Consider the following 18,563-nt stretch of genomic DNA (forward strand, 5'->3'; position numbering starts at 1 on the left):
AGGTGAATGAGAGAGATGGTGAGGTTAGGGATGAGGTTTGAGAAAGAGGGTGAGAGCCTGGAGGGCATAAACACAAGGGGATAAGCCTGGTACTGTGGTATCAGTATAGGGGGTAGGAAGGAACCAGGGGTGACAAGTACGCATCCCCAAAACTATGGCTTGCAGGATTGAGATTAGGTGGAGATTTGGGGATGGAGGATACTCAGGGATTGGGTGGGAGTGTGAGGACTCAGTGATTGGGTGGGAACTCGGACACTGGGGGAATGTGAGGCTGAGAACTGGAATGGAGGGACTCCAGGATTAGGGGCAGTGGGTTCTAAGTGATTAGCTGGTTTGCATGTGTAGTGATGTGTTAGACTGGCTATGGAATAATGGAATGAGATGGGGAGATCATATGAAACTGAAGAACATAGATGGGCTAGGAAGGGAATGAGAGCGTGTAGAAATGGAGTAGGGGATAAAAGAAAGACTGGAGGATAGGAAAGGGATGAGTGACAGGGAAGGAGCTGTGTCTGGTAAGGAGCCTAGAGGCAGAGGCCTAGGGAGAGGCTGAGTACAGATGGTGGAAATGGGGGACTAGGGAGTGGATTAAAAAAGGGGGAATTGAAGACTGAGGAAGCAGTGAGAGACAGAGGGGGAAATGGTTTGACTGGGAGGAGTGAGGGTGGGAGATGGAAAGCTGATAGGTGAGAGACGCAAAGAGAGCTTGAGGATTGAAGAGTGAGAGAAGGTGAGAAGAAGAAGTAAAATCTAGATACATTTTGCTAGAACCAGTTTCTCATTGATACAGAGAAAATTTTCAGATTTTCAGTCTAAATTTGTTCATATCTATGATACTAAGCTCCCAATTGAATCCTGTATCAAGAACCTTGGAATATGAATTGATTCAAGTCTGTCTTTCCATCTGCATATTAAATCCATGTTTCACTCAGGCTTCTACAAGTTGAGTGTTGTTTCAGGCTTAAAACATTTGCTTGATAGAAGCGATTTCCATATTGTAGCTCAGGCATCCATCTTACTGTTGATTGATTTTAGTAATTCTATCTATTTGGGCTTGCCCTCTACAGTTTTGCTCCTAATTAGCTATGGCGCTCATCTGATCTCTGGATCAATCTGAAAAGATCATATCATTCCAGTCCTTATCAAACCGCACTGGTTACCTATTCAGCAGCATGTTCACTATAAAATTGCAATGACTATTTTAAACTTTTGCACCAAAATGTGAACTCTTGGGCCAATTCTATCCTGTGAATCCACCAGCCCACACGAAATTTAAAGATCATTTCAGCGTGGCTTTTTAGATGTCCCTTCACTTAAGCTGGCTCGGATCATCTCAACTCAGGAATGCTCATTCTCTGGTTGCAGCTCCTTCCCTCTGGAATTCTTTTCCAGAGGATTTGCGTCAGCAGGAAGATTTGAAAGCTTTTTAATAAAAACCTATCTTTAGACATGCATATCTGTGATACCTCAACGTTCAGGCACCCTCCCTCGTTTCAAGCAGCCCTTTGGTGTTGTTGATGTAGGTGTCGTGATAATCATTGATTTAATTTTATTTGTTTTACTACATTTTAAATTGTTGGTATTATGTTTTATTTGGATATTATGTATGTACCATTTACTTACTTTTACCATGTAAGTGATTAATAAATCTAATGAAGATAAAGACATGAGTGGATATAAAAGCAGAGAAGAAAGAAATGGAGACAAAAGTTGAAAGAACAATGTCGGAGACAGATTTAGGGAAGAACGTGAAAAAACTTGGACTTTTTTTTGCTTACTTTTCTAAATAGAAACAAGTTAAAATCAGGTATAGGAGATATTTCCCTGCCTCAGGGAGCTTATAGTCTAATTTACTAAGCTTTTGTTCCCTATAGACCCAGCATGAGGAAGAAGCCATGGCAATGGAAGGTTAAGTGACTTGCCCAAAGTCATAAAGAGCATCGGTGGGAGAGTGGGATATAAATCTTGGCTTCTCTGGTTCTTAGCCCACTGCTCTAGCTACTAGGCAGCTACTCCAGTTTGGGAAAGACCTTGGAAAAGGACTTAGGAGAATACCAATAAAAAGAAATGTAGACCAACCCTGTTTAGAAAAAAGGATTGTATTTTCAGTTTTTCATTGATTGGAATATGTCAACTTTGGGAATATGTATTTCTTATATCTTTGTATTTTGTTCTGTATAGGCAGCAATACATTTCTGTTTCTTTTTCTCCAGTGTTGCATTGCTCACTTTGAGGACAACTTTCAAAGCCATTTCTAGGGGTAAAACAATGTTTTATGTGTGAAAGTAGGGTCTTTGAAAACCACCCACTTTATCTGCAGATATGTGTGTAGTGTCACTATATGTGCATGTTTAATTGCATATAGGGTGGGTGGTCCTGGGGGCAGAGATGGGAACGTGTTAACACTAAAGCCCAAATTTTAAAAGCCCAGCACATACAAAAACCAGGGGATATGTGCGTGGTCGGGCCGTGCATGCACCAAGCGTATTTTAAAAATGACCCAGCCATGTTCATTTCCCAGAGTACGCGTGGAAGTGCCAGGCTCCTTGAAAGGGGTGGGTCGTGGGCTGACCAGGACAGTGGCCATTAGGCCCTGACCCAGGGAAGCGCACGCCCTCAGCCAGCCGGAACTTACTTCAGATGAATTAAGTTCCAAAATTTAAAAAATAAAAATGTAGGAAAAGGGGTTTTGGCGTGAACTGGGAGGGAACTGATGTAGGCCTGATCACATCGCCACGTGTATTTTTAAAAAATCCCCAACCCCCCCTTGTATACAAGATGCCACCCACCCGCACATGCGGCCGCTGATATAAAAAAATCGGACACGTGCTCATGGGAATTGTATTTTATAACATGCGCACGCTGACAAGCGCATGTTATAAAATTGCTGCATCCATGTGCACGCCGGGAACCGCGTGCACATGGACGCACACCCGTGGGCTTTAAAATTTACCCCTGAATGCACATACTCTTGAAATTCCTAAAGTACCTGTGCTTTTTTTAGTCTAAAAATTACCCAGACAAATAGTAGGTACAAGTCCTCCTCCACAATTTATTGTACAATCCACAAGTCCACAAGTCCTCCTCCACAATTTATTGTACAATCAAAATCACACTTGGCTCGAGAATGCACCTCTTTTCCGATCATCTTCCCGCCCCTCCAGATCCAACCTTGCTGGTACCCTATACACCCCCTCCCTAAAAACTGCTCACCACACCTCAACCAGAGAAAGGGCTTTCTCTATTGCCGGTCCTTCCCAATGGAACACCCTGCCCTCGGCCCTCCGTCTAGAACCTAACCTGTCTAAATTTAAAAAAGGGCTCAAAACCTGGCTCTTTACATTAGCATAACCAGACGTTGACCAAACTTAGGTTGCACTCTAACCCCGCAGCCCACCCTTTCCCCTCTCCTCCTCTCTGCTTCTCCTTTTCTCCCCCTTTCTTCACCCCAAGCAAAGACTCCAAAATATAGTGTTTCTCCCCCCTAAGCAATGACGCCTAAATTCTGTTATTAATTTCCCCTCACCCTCCTTTAAGCCCACCCTACCATTCCCCCCTCCCCCCTCTACCTCTTCCTGTCACTGCCATCACTGATCTGGTACCTACCAGCCCACCTATACATATAGGGGTAGATTTTAAAAATTTGCGCGATCGCGTACTTTTGTTCGCGCACCAGGAGTGAACAAACGTATGCTGGATTTTATAAGATACGCATGTAGCCGCGCGTATCTTATAAAATCCGGGGTCGGCGCGCGCAAGGTGGTGCACATTTGTGCAACCTGCGCGCGCCGAGCCCAGCGCGTGCGGCCTGTTCCCTCCGAGGCCGCTCCAAAATCAGAGCGGCCTCGGAGGGAACTTTCCTTCATCTTCCCCCGCACCTTCCCTTCCCTTCCCCTACCTAACCCACCCCCCCAGCCCTATCTAAACCCCCCCTACCTTTGTCGGCAAAGTTACGCCTGCTTTCAGCAGGCGTAACTTTGTGCGCGCCAGCCGGCAGCCCCGCTCTGTGTTCCGGTCCTGGGGGCTGGTACAGAGGCCGCGGCCATGCCCCCGGAACACCCCCGGGCCGAAACCACGCCCACGTCGCCGCCCCCCGAATTGCTGCGTCGCTCTGGGCAGGCCCCCAACATGCCCCTTTTACAAAGCCCCGGGACTTACGCTCATCCCGGGGCTCTGTGCATGCCGGCGGCCTATGCAAAATAGGTGCGCTGGCGCGTGAGGGCCCTGCGCGCGTAAATCCGGCCGGATTTACGCACGCAGGGCATTTAAAATCCGCCCCATATTGTCTATTGTTAATTTATATTCTTCAAAAGTTCCTATCAAATTTCTCTCTTTCCCTATCCTTCCTACTGCTGTCTTCTCTCCTCCTTCATTGCTGCTCCCCCCTTCCCCTCCCTGTTTATTGTATTTCTCTCTCTTGTTATTTTGTTACAATGTAAACCGGCATGATGTTCCGACGAATGTCGGTATATAAAAATCAACAAATAAACAAAATAAAATAAATAAATCTGTGCAAGTATGTTTTTCCAACTCAGTTTTCAAAAGGAAATAGTTTTTCTTTGGAATTTATCATAAACTCTGCAGATAAAAACTACCTACGGACTCTGTGCACAGTTTGAAAGCTGTCCCAGAGAGTCTAGTTTCTTGGGATTTTTGTTTTGGCCTGCCTGTTTCTGGACCTTTATTCAATATTAACCAAGGGTCAGTGTGTGTTCTGCAAGTGTGACAGAGGTGAGAGATTCTGCTAACTGGTTTGTAGGTTCTGTGTAAGGAGTTATAGTAGCCCCACTTATTTTGTTTTTCCAGTAGGAAGTGTATTATGTTCTATTTTTGCAATGGTGTCTTTTCATAGATAGGGTTGTTGCTGTTTCAGTCCTGGGTATTAGTGCTCTAATGGTATCTCAGATTTACTATATAGTTTCTAAGTGGGGTTTTTTTGGGTTTTTTTGCAGATGTTCATGTTATTTTGCGAAGTATCTGGGAGGGGAGGGATTTTGAAGTGATGTTTCTGAAGGGATACCAAAATTTGATATTTATTTTTTTTGTATGGGGAGTTAAAAGGGGAACCCTCCTAGCTCTGCTCTATATAAACTCAAGAAAGGGGTCAGAACTTCCTGAGGAGGACAGTGAGATGCACAAGATTTTGTTCATAATTCAACCTTGTTTCGAAAAACTATGTGCAGCAAATCATTCCCAGATTTATCACTCATGGAGTAAGGGAAGATTAAAACTTTTGTGAAAAAAATAAAATTTTATAACTTTATATTTTTACAAGCATTTTTGATATTAAATAATAATTATCTTTTTATTTCAGCATTTTTAGCCATAAAATAATATATAGGATTTTTTAAATTAGCTCAGCTGTAGAATATAATGTGCAGAGTGTCAGGCACATGAGAATCATCTATCAGATGTGTCATGACAGATAAAAGGGTCAGAACCACTGGTCTAAACATCTTCTATTCTATCTCTGATTCTAATAAAAGCATACTTTTCATTTCTTTCACAACTTTACTTTCTCTCGCTCTCTCTCTCATACACATGCCATAATATCTCACACACATGCTTACAGAATTTCTACATGCATAGAAATCCTATTGAAGACAGCCATTTCTTATGTTTTCAATCATCCAAAATATTTCTAAGGGAGTATGTATCCCATGGATGTTCAAGGTCTGATAACTAGAGATGTGAATCGTGTGCCAGATCGTCTTAACGATCAGGTTCGGCTGGGGGGGAGGGGGGGAAATCTGATCGTTAAGATATGTGAATTGGAATCGTTTCCAATTCCAATTCACATCGCAAATTTTTTTTTTAGGGAGGCCCGCGGCCACCCGACCCTTTAAATCGACCCCCCCCCAAACCTTTTTTTGGGGGGGTCGATCCCCCACCCTCCTGACCCCCCCCCAAACCTTTTAACATTACCTGGTGGTCCAGGGGGGCCTCGGGGGACGATTTTCCATTCCCAGGCATCAGCTGCGCTAAAAAAAATGGCGCCGATGCCCCTTTGCCCTTACCATGTGACAGGGTATCCGTGCCCTTGGCCGGCCCCTGTCACATGGCAGGAGCAGTGGATGGCCGGCGCCATCTTTAAAGATGGCGACGGCCATCTTTACTCATCAGCCCCTATTATACTATACTCTATAATAGGGGCTGATGAGTAAGATGGCCGGCGCCATCTTTAAAGATGGCGCCGGCCATCCAGTGCTCCTGCCATGTGACAGGGGCCGGCCAAGGGCACGGATACCCTGTCACATGGTAAGGGCAAAGGGGCATAGGCACCATTTTTTTTTAGCGCAGCTGATGCCTGGGAACGGGAAATCGTCCCCCGAAGCCCCCCTGGACCACCAGGTAATGTTAAAAGGTTTTGGGGGGGTCGGGAGGGTGGGGAAGGCTAAGGGGGGTTGATTTAAAGGGTCAGGTGGGTTTTTTTTTAATCGGGCCATCGGCGCCATTTTAATTAGTGGCAGCCAAAATGGCGCCGATGGCCCGAGAGCGGGAGATTGCGCCGGGACCCCCCCATTGGACCACCAGGTAATTTAACATTTTGGGGGGGTTCGGGAGGGTGGGGGAGGGTAAGAAATTGGTTTTAAAGGGTCGGGGTGGGTTTAGGGGTTGTTTTGGTGTGCCAGTTTTCCCGCCCTCCCCCAAATAATTCCCGTGCCCTATTTAACGATTTAGGACGATTTATGACGATAAATCGGGGGCATTTGTATTGTATCGTGCACTCTGACAATTTAGGATGGTTTTAAAATTATCTGATGATAATTTTAATTGTTCAAAAACGATTCACATCCCTACTGATAAACATGTATGGTAATGCATATTGTGATACCACATTAATAAGTAAGACTCATGCACAATAAGTACATATGATACTAAGCAGTAATGCTACACATAGCCCTTTCTTTATCATATAAACTAATATTCATATATTTCATTCACATCCTTCATTTATCCCAAACAGTAAACTGAGTGATAGAAGTAGAAACCAAGTTTTCTGGGTCATGCTATAATTCTTACTTATTAAGGAAGACTCCTTGTATAAGTATATGTGTGGTTGTGATCTTTATAGCAGTCTTCTAGGTAACCATGGGCAAGAATGGGCAATTAAATAGTGTTATGCTGGAACCAAGATGTAAGCATTGCAACTAATGTCCTTCTTGTATGCAATGACTATCCTCTCCTGCCCTGTTAACTATATCTGCACTCATTCATAGACTCAGAAGAGTATAAGAATCTTGCCAATTTGGTCCATCACAGACAGTTACTAAGTTATAAAGGGAAAAAGAGCCATGCCTAGAGCTGAACTAGGGTTTATTTCATTGGAGGACTGGAGCTCTGTCCCTGAACCACAGTGTGAGTCTCCGCATTTGCAGTTAAGTGAACGGAGAAGGCTTGCATACCTGCTTTCAGCCCAGACATGCAACCCTGCCCCCAAGGACTTGGATTGATCCTCAAGGGTTCATAAAAGATCACTGGGGTTATCCCAATGTTCCTGGCAACATGAGGGTTATGAGCCATGCTGTGGATACTGGATGAGGAAGATCCATAACCCTGACTAACTGGAATATCTGTAAAGTAACCTTGATGAACCTCCAGTAGTATCAGTTATAAATGTGAATGCTAACTAGAATATTCTGACCTGAACTGGACTGTGAGTACCATGAACCTACTGTTATTTATTATGTTCAGGTTAATGAAGGTGATGCAGAATTGTTACCTTTTATACGAGGAATCCTCTAGAGCTACAAACAGGATTGATTATCAGAATATCCATAATGAAAATGCTCGAGATAAATTTGCATGCACTACTTCCATTTTCTGCAAATATATCTCATGCAATTAATTTTGGTTATCCTAAAACCATACCTGATTGTGGCTCTTGAGGACTGAGTTGGCCACTCCTGATTTATGTATGAATAAACCCTGTGTTTATATTCTGTGGCTAGCAGCCTGACATAAGCACATTTTCAGCATCCTGAAAACAAATTTTCTCTTTGTGAATGCTGTAGGCATTCTGACCCCATCTCCGACTCCTAACAAAGACCTAGATTTACCAAAATGCTATAAATATAGTGGAAATAGCGCCTGGGATAAAAAAAGGGGTGTGGTTATACTAATTTCCCTGCTTGCAGCGCATAGTTAATTTCTGCACACACAAAAGATTTATTGCACAAGGCTATTTTTCACATTGTATGTTGATTAATCACTGATTGAAAAGGCTTTTTATCACACATGCTGAGAGAGTGAGAGAGAAAGAAAGAAAGAACCTTTGTAGAGGCCACTATGTAAATTTACTAATTATACCACTGATAGAGGAAGCATTTTTAACTCAGGGTGGGGTTTGGGGGGTCATTTTTACATACAGTCAGAGGTACAAACAGCAATTTTTACATCACTGAAGATTTTCTTTCTTTTGGAGCGATGAAAGGTAAAAGAGGAGTTGATTTGTACAATGCACTCTGTACCTAGCTTGATGCATAGCTTTTATCAAGCTAGGTAGAGAGGACATTGTACAAATCAAGTCCTCTTTTACCTTACATCACTCCAAATGACAGAAAATCTTCAGTGATGTCAAAATCGCTGTTCGTACCTCTGACTGCGGATATAAAACTGCCCCCCCAACCTAACCCCCCCAAACCTCACCTCGAGTTAAAAATGCCCCCTCTTTCAGTGGTATAAATAGTAAATTTACATATTGGCCTCTCTCTCCTGTATCAGCATGTGTGATAAAAACCTGGTTGGTAATACACAGCTAATGAGGGCACGATGTACAGAAGAAAAGTGTAGTTATTTCTGGTGTTACTCTATCACATTTGATGTTAGGAGCTACTCATTACCATTAATTCTGCCCAAACCCCTCCCACTTGCATCACTAATGTGACAGTTGCATGTTAGTGCACATTGTGTTAATTAACATTAATGCCCTAATGTGAAATGATATATGCCCCAGAAAGTGTACAAAATATTTGCAGTGTGCTGAATGATCTGGGGGTTATTTAGGGTATGTGGTGAGAAGGATCAAAATGGATACATTCTGAAAATATTTTTGTTGGCTGTAAAAACTTTTTTTTAGAGAATATAAAAGAAATAAAATTATCAATTTGTGAGTAATAGTATTTTCCTTTACCACCCTATTGTGATGATTAAGTCCAGCACCTGCCTAGTAAAAGTAGGACCATCGTGACAACCAGGTAGAATTCCAAAGTTGTAGCCAAGGATACATGAGAACAACTTCCCAGGTTACCAGAGAAAATGCTTTTATAATAAGAAACCATATGATCAAAGCACAGGAAATTATAGAAAAATCTGGGAAAAGGAATAAGTAATGTTAAAACCACCCAAAATTCTCTTAGATGACAGAAACACCAAATAAGAAAGAAACCCATAGAATTAATTTTATAGGAAAACCAACTAATCCTAAGACTTATTTACTGACATGACATAGCAAGAACAATAATTTCAGATCCCCAAAAGGAAAGCAACTGTTTAGAAATAGCCCAGAGAATTTTATTTTTATTTTTTTTAAATTTATAACTTTATTAAATTTTCCAATTCATGACAAAATACTGCCATATTACATTACGGATATCTACTTTCCACAATACATCTGAAACCAGTTATTTTAAAGAAGGAGACATAATCCAGAGATTTCTAAGAAAATCAAAGTAAGCATTAGCATATCTCATTTTAGACATTCTATTACAATGAAATAAGCAAGAATTAAAATTTTTAGATCTAGCATAATTCAAAGAAAGAAAAATACTTAAGTTAAACTGGAATAATATTGTCCCCTCTATTTATTACTATGCAAATACCCTTATTTAGCTACCATATCCCCAATCAAATTCTTAGCCTCTAAAAAATTTTTTTAAGTCTGATGGTTTGAAATAGATTGAATTCATATTATTCAATTTTAGCATACATTTACTAGGGTAACAAATTATCATTTGAGTTCCTAATTGATCTACCAGTTGTCTCAAGGCCAAAAATTCCTTTCTTCTATTTTGAGTCACTTTAGTTACGTCTGGGAAGATCCAGATTTGTTGGTTGTAATATTTAACAGTCCGGTTTCTCAGATATAATTTAAGTACCGATACAAGAAAACAGTCCTGGGATCCAAGATGGCTGCACTTCACGAGTAGGAGCTGAGAGAGGTCCTGCTATTCGGGTGAACTTTTTTGCTGCTTTTCTCATGCCTCTGAAAAGGAAAGGGAAAGTTAGGGTTTACCCCTCAACATCCCCACCATCTTCGGCGATGCAGCAGGAAATCATTCAGTTCCTTATCTCGCAAGTTTTAGAGGAACCAGCAGTCGAGGAATCCTTGGAGCATGGATTGGAGGGAGCAGCCCCTGCTCTGGAAGAGACAACGCTGAGCCCAGATCTCAGCCCAGCCCCAACACAATGCTCAGGGATCATGTTTCAACATGGTGTGCTGAACAAGGAGATTCCTTCTGGTACGCGAGCAGAGAATACAATTGACATCGCGACTTTACAGGCTGTTGCAGTGAGTGAGGTGGTACCAGCAGTGTCGAACAGCACGGAGATTTTGAGAACTGTACAGGTAGAAGGGGCAGAAGGAGGGGTAAGTCTTATAGGTAATAGCCTGCAATTACTGAAGGACACTGCCCCTGAAGTTAAACCCCTAAGGATTTCTGAACGCCTGAGGTTGTGACAATGGCTGACTGCATTATGGGACTTGATGGTGGGGGTTGCTAACACGCTGAACAATTTAAATACTAAAGTGGAGTATTTGGCTTCCTAAAATACACAAAAGTCTATTGAATTTCAACAGAAAGTGGATTTGATATCTACACAAGTTTCGGTCTTGCAGGAAAACCTAGCTTTTAAGGCTGCAGTGGTGAAAGATAAACTATTTCTCACCAGAAGAGTGGAAGCTCTTGAAAACGCTAACAGACATTTAAATATAAGGATTTTAAATTTTCCACGGATTCTGGGAGAAATCCCGTTTGTTTCCTTAAAAAGATTTTTTCAAGATGTCCTTGGATTTGAGGAAGGGAATTTACCTGCAATAAATAAATGTTATTTTTTGCCAAAAACATCTGTAAATTCCAATCGGTTAAATTTGCAAAATAATTTAACTGAAATACTAGAGAGTTCAGTTTTAGAGTTGGACAGATCTACCCTTTTGGTGTCCTTAATAATGTCAGTAGATGTACAAAATATTATGAAAATGTATTTCAGGAAGTTCCCAATTATCTATATGAATGGAAATTTAAAAATTTTTCCTGACCTCTCCTCGATCACACAAGAGCGGCGTAGGAAACTTTTAGCCCTATGCCCTGAAATAATTTCCTTAGGTTATAATTTCATGATGAAATTTCCATGCAAATCTGTGCTAAGGAGGGGGGCAGAATTAAATGTTTTCTTTACTGTTGAACAATTGAAAGAATTTCTTCAAACTAAGGCCCCCATTGCTTCGTCTCCCATAATTTAAAGGAATAATTAAAGCCTGTAGAAGTGTAGTGATTTGTCTACTAAGTTTGTTTCTCTCCCTGATTACTGGATCCTTCAAAAATATATTATATTGATTTATGGATATAATGGAGCCTATATACAACTCTCTCTTTTTCTTTTTTGTTTCCTCGTAGAGGATGATTGACTATTTGTATTATGGAAATTGTTTCTTAGACTTCCGTTGGTTTATCTTTTTTTGCAAATTGAATTTTGTAAAATTTAAAATTGAGAAATAAAGAAAAAAAAATAATTTAAGTACCATGTCCCTATCAGAGGGAAATATAAATTTCACCAAAACTGTTCCTCTTTTTTCAACTATCTCCTCATTTGATGACTCAAGCAGCTCAGTTACATTAAGAGGCCCATGTTGCTCTTCCTCTTTCAATCTTCTATCAGATAGGAAATATATTGGGGTAGATTCTACTGGTATTTTTAATACCGTATTCATGTATTGTTGAATTGTTTTTTAATCAAGATGCATCTAATTTGAGGAAAATTAATTAATCACCCTCAAATTCAAATATCTCAGTTCATTTTCAGTTCTTTCGATCATCTTTAGCTGAACTGATTCGCCTTGTATTAACTCACTTTGTACTTTCTCTAATTGTAATACCTTCTGATCCAATTCCTTCATTTGTGTACTCTGTAGTTCATTCTGCTGTTCCATTTTTAACATCCTTTGATTTACATCCATTACTACATTTGACAATGTGGATATAGATTTTTCTAGGGTCATAATTGCAATCCAGACATTATCAAGTGTAATTACTGGTGGTTTTTCAAATGTTTTGGGAATAACAGCAGCTAGATCTGGGACTCCAACACCAATCACATCTTTGTGTGTGTCAGAGATTTATCCTTCACCCCTTTTACAAAGTCCTACTCCAACTCCTCCTTGCAGGACCTTTCCCCCAGATGTTAGGGGGGTTGGCTCAGGCACTTCAAGTATAGATAATCTTTCTCCATAAAGAGGGGAAAGAGTATTCGGCACTCCCAGACTCAATGAGATGGCCGAGGCTGGTGAAACCACATTAAGCTGAATTGTGGATGTCACAGTGCCTCCTCCAATGGGAGTATTTTCAGGGCCTAAGTTGAAAAAACTTTTAATTTTTGGCTGGGAAGGGTTCACTGGGGAGGATGTGGTTGCTACCTCCCTCAGTTTCCCCTTCCTTTTAATATGTGGCATTCCCAATACTCTTAAGAAATAAGCTTCAAGTAATTTCGAAGTATTCAACTTTTTTTCCAGTATTGCTTGTTTTAATTCCTGCTTTTGGAGGCTTCGGAGAAAGATAAGGAAAGATTTACTACAGGTGGAGGAGATCTGGATAAGTCGCCAAAGTCCAAGAAGCTCGGGCAAAGCCGCACACCCCTTAGGCGTGCATGGCTTGGGTGGCGCACCGGCGTCAGCTGTGCACCAGAGGAGGGTCGGCTTTTGAAGGCCTCTTCGCCGGCTCCTCCCTGATGATGTCAGGCCCTGAAGTTCCCTGCAGCTCCGTCGGGGCAGGGCAGCTCTCCTTACCCGTGGTATTGGCTGCAGCGGGTAAGTGAGACAGGCAATTTCCTTTCTCCTCCACCTCCCGCCCAGAGAATTTTGATTAGAGCAGGAGTACTTCCCTGTTTCTCTTCTCGACCTAAAACATTTGGAAAAACACTATAACACTGACAAGGATAGTATTGGGATAGAGTATGAATGAGTGAGTGAGCATGATAGTCTAAATTGGAAGCAGGTAACTGGCATAGGTAAGGTGAAGATTAGGAAATAGTTAATTGTTAAATGTAGCTGTCTTTCAGGAATTAGTATCAGCTTATCACTGGCTCTAGTGTGAGTGGAATCTGTGGCAGCACTGTGTCACAGGATTACACAAGAGAGAATGGCTACATTTGTAAAGGTAAAACAGAAAATAATGTTTCCATTGATACAAAGTGTCCTTAACACCCTTACAAAGAGATTTTTATCTAAAAAAATAAAATTGTTTGTAGTGCCCCTTCAGTGAAAGTCTCCTGTAAGAGAGAGAGCCATTGCCTCCTCCTTAGTCCATGTGAGAGATCTTAGACCAGCTAAGGAAGTAACCCATGGAGATAAAGGCACCACAGTGCATATTTCCACAGGCAGTTGTTCTTTGATAAACAACCTCCTCTAATCAGGAAGTAGTTGTCACAGCTGCCTCCAAAGTCACCCTGAATAGATGGAGGCAAAGAAATTTGTGAAAGGATAGGGCTGATACAGTGATCCTCTGTCATAGTCCTAGAGTAGGGGAATACAGTTATCCTTTATTTTTATTAAACAGTTGCACAGTTTTACTTAGCTATCAGATACACACTCTGTTAGGGATCATACTGACTAGCTGGCAGAAGATCACCGGTGCAGGGAGTTAGACTCTTTTGTTAATTTGTTAAAGCATAGGCTAGTAGGGAGAAGAGGAAAAACGTCACCGAAGCAAGAGATCCTGCAAGTATTCCCCAACTTTGAACCCCAGCAGCGCCAGCCAGCCCCAGAAAATACCAGAGCTAAATGTGTGCACATAGATACCACCATGATTACAATTAACTTTACAAAAGAGGGTGCACTCAAAGAGACTAACACAAACAAACCAATGCAGCCGAGAGAACAAGAGAAGGAGTAATAGAGGGTAAGAAAGACACAATACAAAGACAAACACAAAATCTACTTACCTTGATAGAAGATTCACTGCATTGTCTATACTCCACACATAGGAGCTCCTCTATAAGACAGAAATAGCACACAACAACAACTCACTTTCTAAGAAAAAGAGTTATATAGTAGACTACACTGTAGTTAAGAAAAGCTGAAAATAGAAAATTACTTATCCAAACATTTCACTTGAATTATTTAACTGGTTCTTCATCTTTCTTTAATGATGTCAAAAGAAATAGGAAAGTACACTGTTGGCAATTGTTTTTTAAATTTTTTTAAGTAGAATAAAATTGTTGAAGTTATAACTCTAAAAGGAGTATATTACTTTATCCTATCCTTGCCTCCTCTCCATTTTCTGAGACACAATGCCGGGTGGGTTTGTGTGCTCCTATCCCCTTGGAATACCTGGTTGGGAGGAGGACATTGGACTGACTGCTCTGAGGGACAACACCAAAGGATCTACCACCATAAAAGAAATGACTATAAATAACATCATCATGCTTGGCCATGACAGAAATCCCCCTAACGAGGTAGCCATCTACATTTTACAGTAATTCATTATACCTGGGCTTACCTCAAAATGCTTTAAAATGGCTTCATCTCCTCCATAATATAGTGGCTAAGATTTTAACTGGTGCTAGGATTAGAGACTACACAATCCCGTTCCTGGCTGCCAAAATAATAGCGAATCAATTTCAAGCACGTGAGTACTCTATAACTGCCTTAAGCATATGGATCCATCTTATTTGATGGACCCATTGGTTTCATACATCCCTAGCAGAACACTCTGCTCTTCGTCAGGTAAACTGATTACTACGTCACAGTCAGTCAGCATTGAGGTTTTTTGCCAGCACTATGGAATTCTGTCCCTCTACAAATTCACCTTGAAATGAATGATCTTACATTTAGAACATAGTAATAGGCGTGGCTATTTTCTCAGATCTTAGTACTAAAGGATATATACATAAAGAGCTGTTCCATATGGCTGCTTTAGGAGGTTTCTAATATTTTTAAGGGCTGTCTTTCTTTTAACTTTGCCTGCTTTCAGTGTTCAAACTCAGAGTCTGGAAATTTTATTGTGTGGGAGTATATCCTATACTGAGAGGGATTTAGTATTTACATATGTGATGTAATCTTGGTATTATTTGTTTGTGTTCTTATCTGAATTGTTTGATATTGCAATATACTATAGTTTGTATCAAATTTATTTTGTAATATGTATAGCCTTTATTTTCACTTTGTACCTCACCTTGGGGTGCTAGGATGATAAAACGAGAAATTCAATGTGACATAAATAAATAAATGTTATAAGTAGTGAGGAGGGCAAAACAGGAGAACATATAAGGCCTATATTATGGCAGTAGAGAGAGAAAATGAGCAGACTGGAAGAACCTATCTGCCATCAGATTTAATGTTCCTATGTTTTTATGACAAAAGCTAATGTATGGATTTCTAGTAACTGATTTCCCTAGTAAGATAAAAAAAAATATTAGGACAGGGTTTCTGCTGGAAGCTGATACCACCTGCACCTTCCTGAGGTCCAGAAGTCCTTTGTCTCTCTCTCTAGCTGGTAGCATCTAATCAGACAGGTGCGTTGATGTCATCTTAGCTCCAGGGACTTTTAACAAACGTTCTGTGGCTGACTCCTGGGGCTCCTGCTGGAAGCTGATTACACCCGTGCCTTCCTGTGGACCCAAAGTCCTGTGCCTCTCTCCAGCTGGTAGCGGCCAATTAGACAGGAACACTGACATTATCTTAGCGCTGGGGAACTTAAACAAGCATGCTGTGTCAGAGAGCTGCCAGTACACATTGAAGCTGTGTACCAAAGGGGCACATCCCTAGGCTTGGCTTCATTTGCTGCCTAGATGAACAGGAAGGAAGAGGAAGGGAAGGGTTCCTCCCTCTCTAAACTTGCCAATGCTGGTTAAAGGACCTATGGATTCTCATTTACAATGAATGAATGCCCCTGCAGTAAGTAACCTTAGTGGGGATGCATCTGAGGTGTCTCTTAGCCCAGGCGAGTGTAATCTTCCAGTTCTACCCCAAACGGAATTCTGTCTCTGAAATAGGCTTTGGAGAAGTAAATTTGGGACCCTTTGCAGTAAATCAAGGAGGGGTACCTGGTTTAAAATCATCTCCTATTAATGTTCTGTTGAATGGAAATCTGGTTATGGTTATATCTCCTTCTCCATCTGCTAGTGGTAATATTTCAGTGTCTGCTAAGATACCAATTCTATCAGCCGTGATGCCTCTAGATAACCTGAACGTAGTGAATGCAGGTGAGATTTTGTCAGAGCCAGCCAAGCTTAAGCTAAAATATATTTGGAAGATAGTCGCGCAAACTGAAATTTCCCTAGCATGTATGGTTGATAAACTTTGTGTGTTTTCTACTGGAGCTGTGATGAAAATATCTGACTTGGAACACAGGACTGAGTAGTTTAAATTTGAAGTTCTCCCTCTTTCTAACAAAGTTTTCAATTTGCAAGTATCAGCAGCAACTACCCTTAAGGATAATTGGCTCCTTCATCATAAATTAGAATTGTTGCAAAATAGGATGAGGTTGAAAAACTTGCACTTGTAGAATTTCCTTATATCTAGGTTGCTATCCGCTAATGAGCTGATTAAAAAGTATTTTTCTAACCATACAAAAAGATATTCAGCTATCTGAATATTGATATGTCTATGATATGAGTAAGTACCTGGTTTTGGATGACGGCGCTTTTGATAGATTGGAGCCATCTGAGAGTTCTGATTTAACAGCTTTTTTAGAGTTCTCTCAGGATATTATTACTTTGAGGGTCACTTAGATTATAACGTGTGTTCTAGAATCAGACAAGGAACTAATACTAAAGTAGTACTTTAAAAATAAGAACCAACTGGTTATTTTTTGTTTTTTTTTTTACAACTTAAGTAATGTACTCTCCTGCTGGAACCCTCTTTCTTTTTACAGTTTCCTTACAAGTGTATTGTTGTAATTCAGGGGAATAAGTTTATCTTTTTAGATCCCCTTCATTTGGAATCTTTTTTGCAGGACATACTGAGGGGGTCATTTTTCAAATCGCGATGGGCCATTATCGTGTGCGTTAGGGCATTATTGCATGCGATAATGCCCTAACGCATGCGATAATGACCGCATCCAACTTTAACATTTAAATGAGGGAAAGGGGCGGGGTCAGGGCGGGGTTTGGGTGGGGTAAAAACATTTTATGCTGGTACCGCTGCTGGCGATAATGTTTTACACATTTATCGTTGGCAGTAGCACCGGAAATAACACCTTTTGCAGTGGTGCTATGGGAGCGATAGTGTGTGGCATGGCTGGAACTGTGGTGGATGAAAACGCACCTCCGTGATGCGGACGGCTGCACACTATCGCGCCCCCCCCCCCCCCCTTTTCTGGCCTCGGCTCATCATTCCGCTATATTTATAGCGGAATGATAAATCCTACGGTGAGTGACTTGAGTTTAGCCAGGGAAATGGGGGTCTAATTGTAGTATATTGAGTGGCTGGTTGATACTTGGCTTTCTTTTTCCTTTTGTTATTTTTCCTCTTTTTCTTTCAACATGATGGGGACTCAAGATAGGCAGGCACTGTTTATATTTTTACATTTTTTATCCATCTGTTCTTTATAGATTGAATTCATGTTTATTGCTCATGGTTAAATGTTAATAAATAATGAACTAAACAATTATATTAGGACTTTTACAAATTTTTTAACCATATTTTTTATTTCTCTGATGTCCTCAATTTTTGATACCATTCTCTAGTATTTCCAAAAATGTGTTGAAATTGTTTTCAAATGCCAACAGGAAAACATAATGAATGAAAGGAACAAAAAGGTTTTAATGTAGGAGAGAACCATATTAGAATTTGAAAAATGTACATACATAGTAGCATAAAGATTAATTTAAAAAGAGTTGCAAGTGTAAAAATGAGCAGAGGCACATACAAGCTGGTTGATTTTAAAAGCCTTAACATGCGCCAAAGGTGGGAGGTACCCATATGACTTGGCCTGGTGAGCACTGCACGGATTTTAAAACTTGCGAGGGTATACGCATATCTCCTGGTACTGGTATATGCATGGGGCGGAGATTGGACATTGTCTGGGCGGGGAATGGGTGGGACATGGGCAGGATGGGACTGCACCATGAAGTCAGCATACCTTTACTTCTGCTATGGACAGTGTGTAAGTCATTTAACAATAAAAACAAGACTAGTCACCAGGATTTTAAGGCTCGGGGCTAATAGGGTAAAAGGGAGGCAAGTTAGCTAGGAGGATTAGGAAGTCCTCTCCTTTACTGGGGTGAACTGGGAGTGAACTGGGAAAAAGTTTAATAGGTACATGTGTCACCACATGTACCTATTAAAATTCCCCTACTTACATGCTTCAGATGGCATTTCATGTACATACTCGTGTCAATATAAAATC

This window comes from Rhinatrema bivittatum, chromosome 9 (genome assembly GCF_901001135.1).
Source record: "Rhinatrema bivittatum chromosome 9, aRhiBiv1.1, whole genome shotgun sequence".
Taxonomy (NCBI): domain Eukaryota; kingdom Metazoa; phylum Chordata; class Amphibia; order Gymnophiona; family Rhinatrematidae; genus Rhinatrema; species Rhinatrema bivittatum.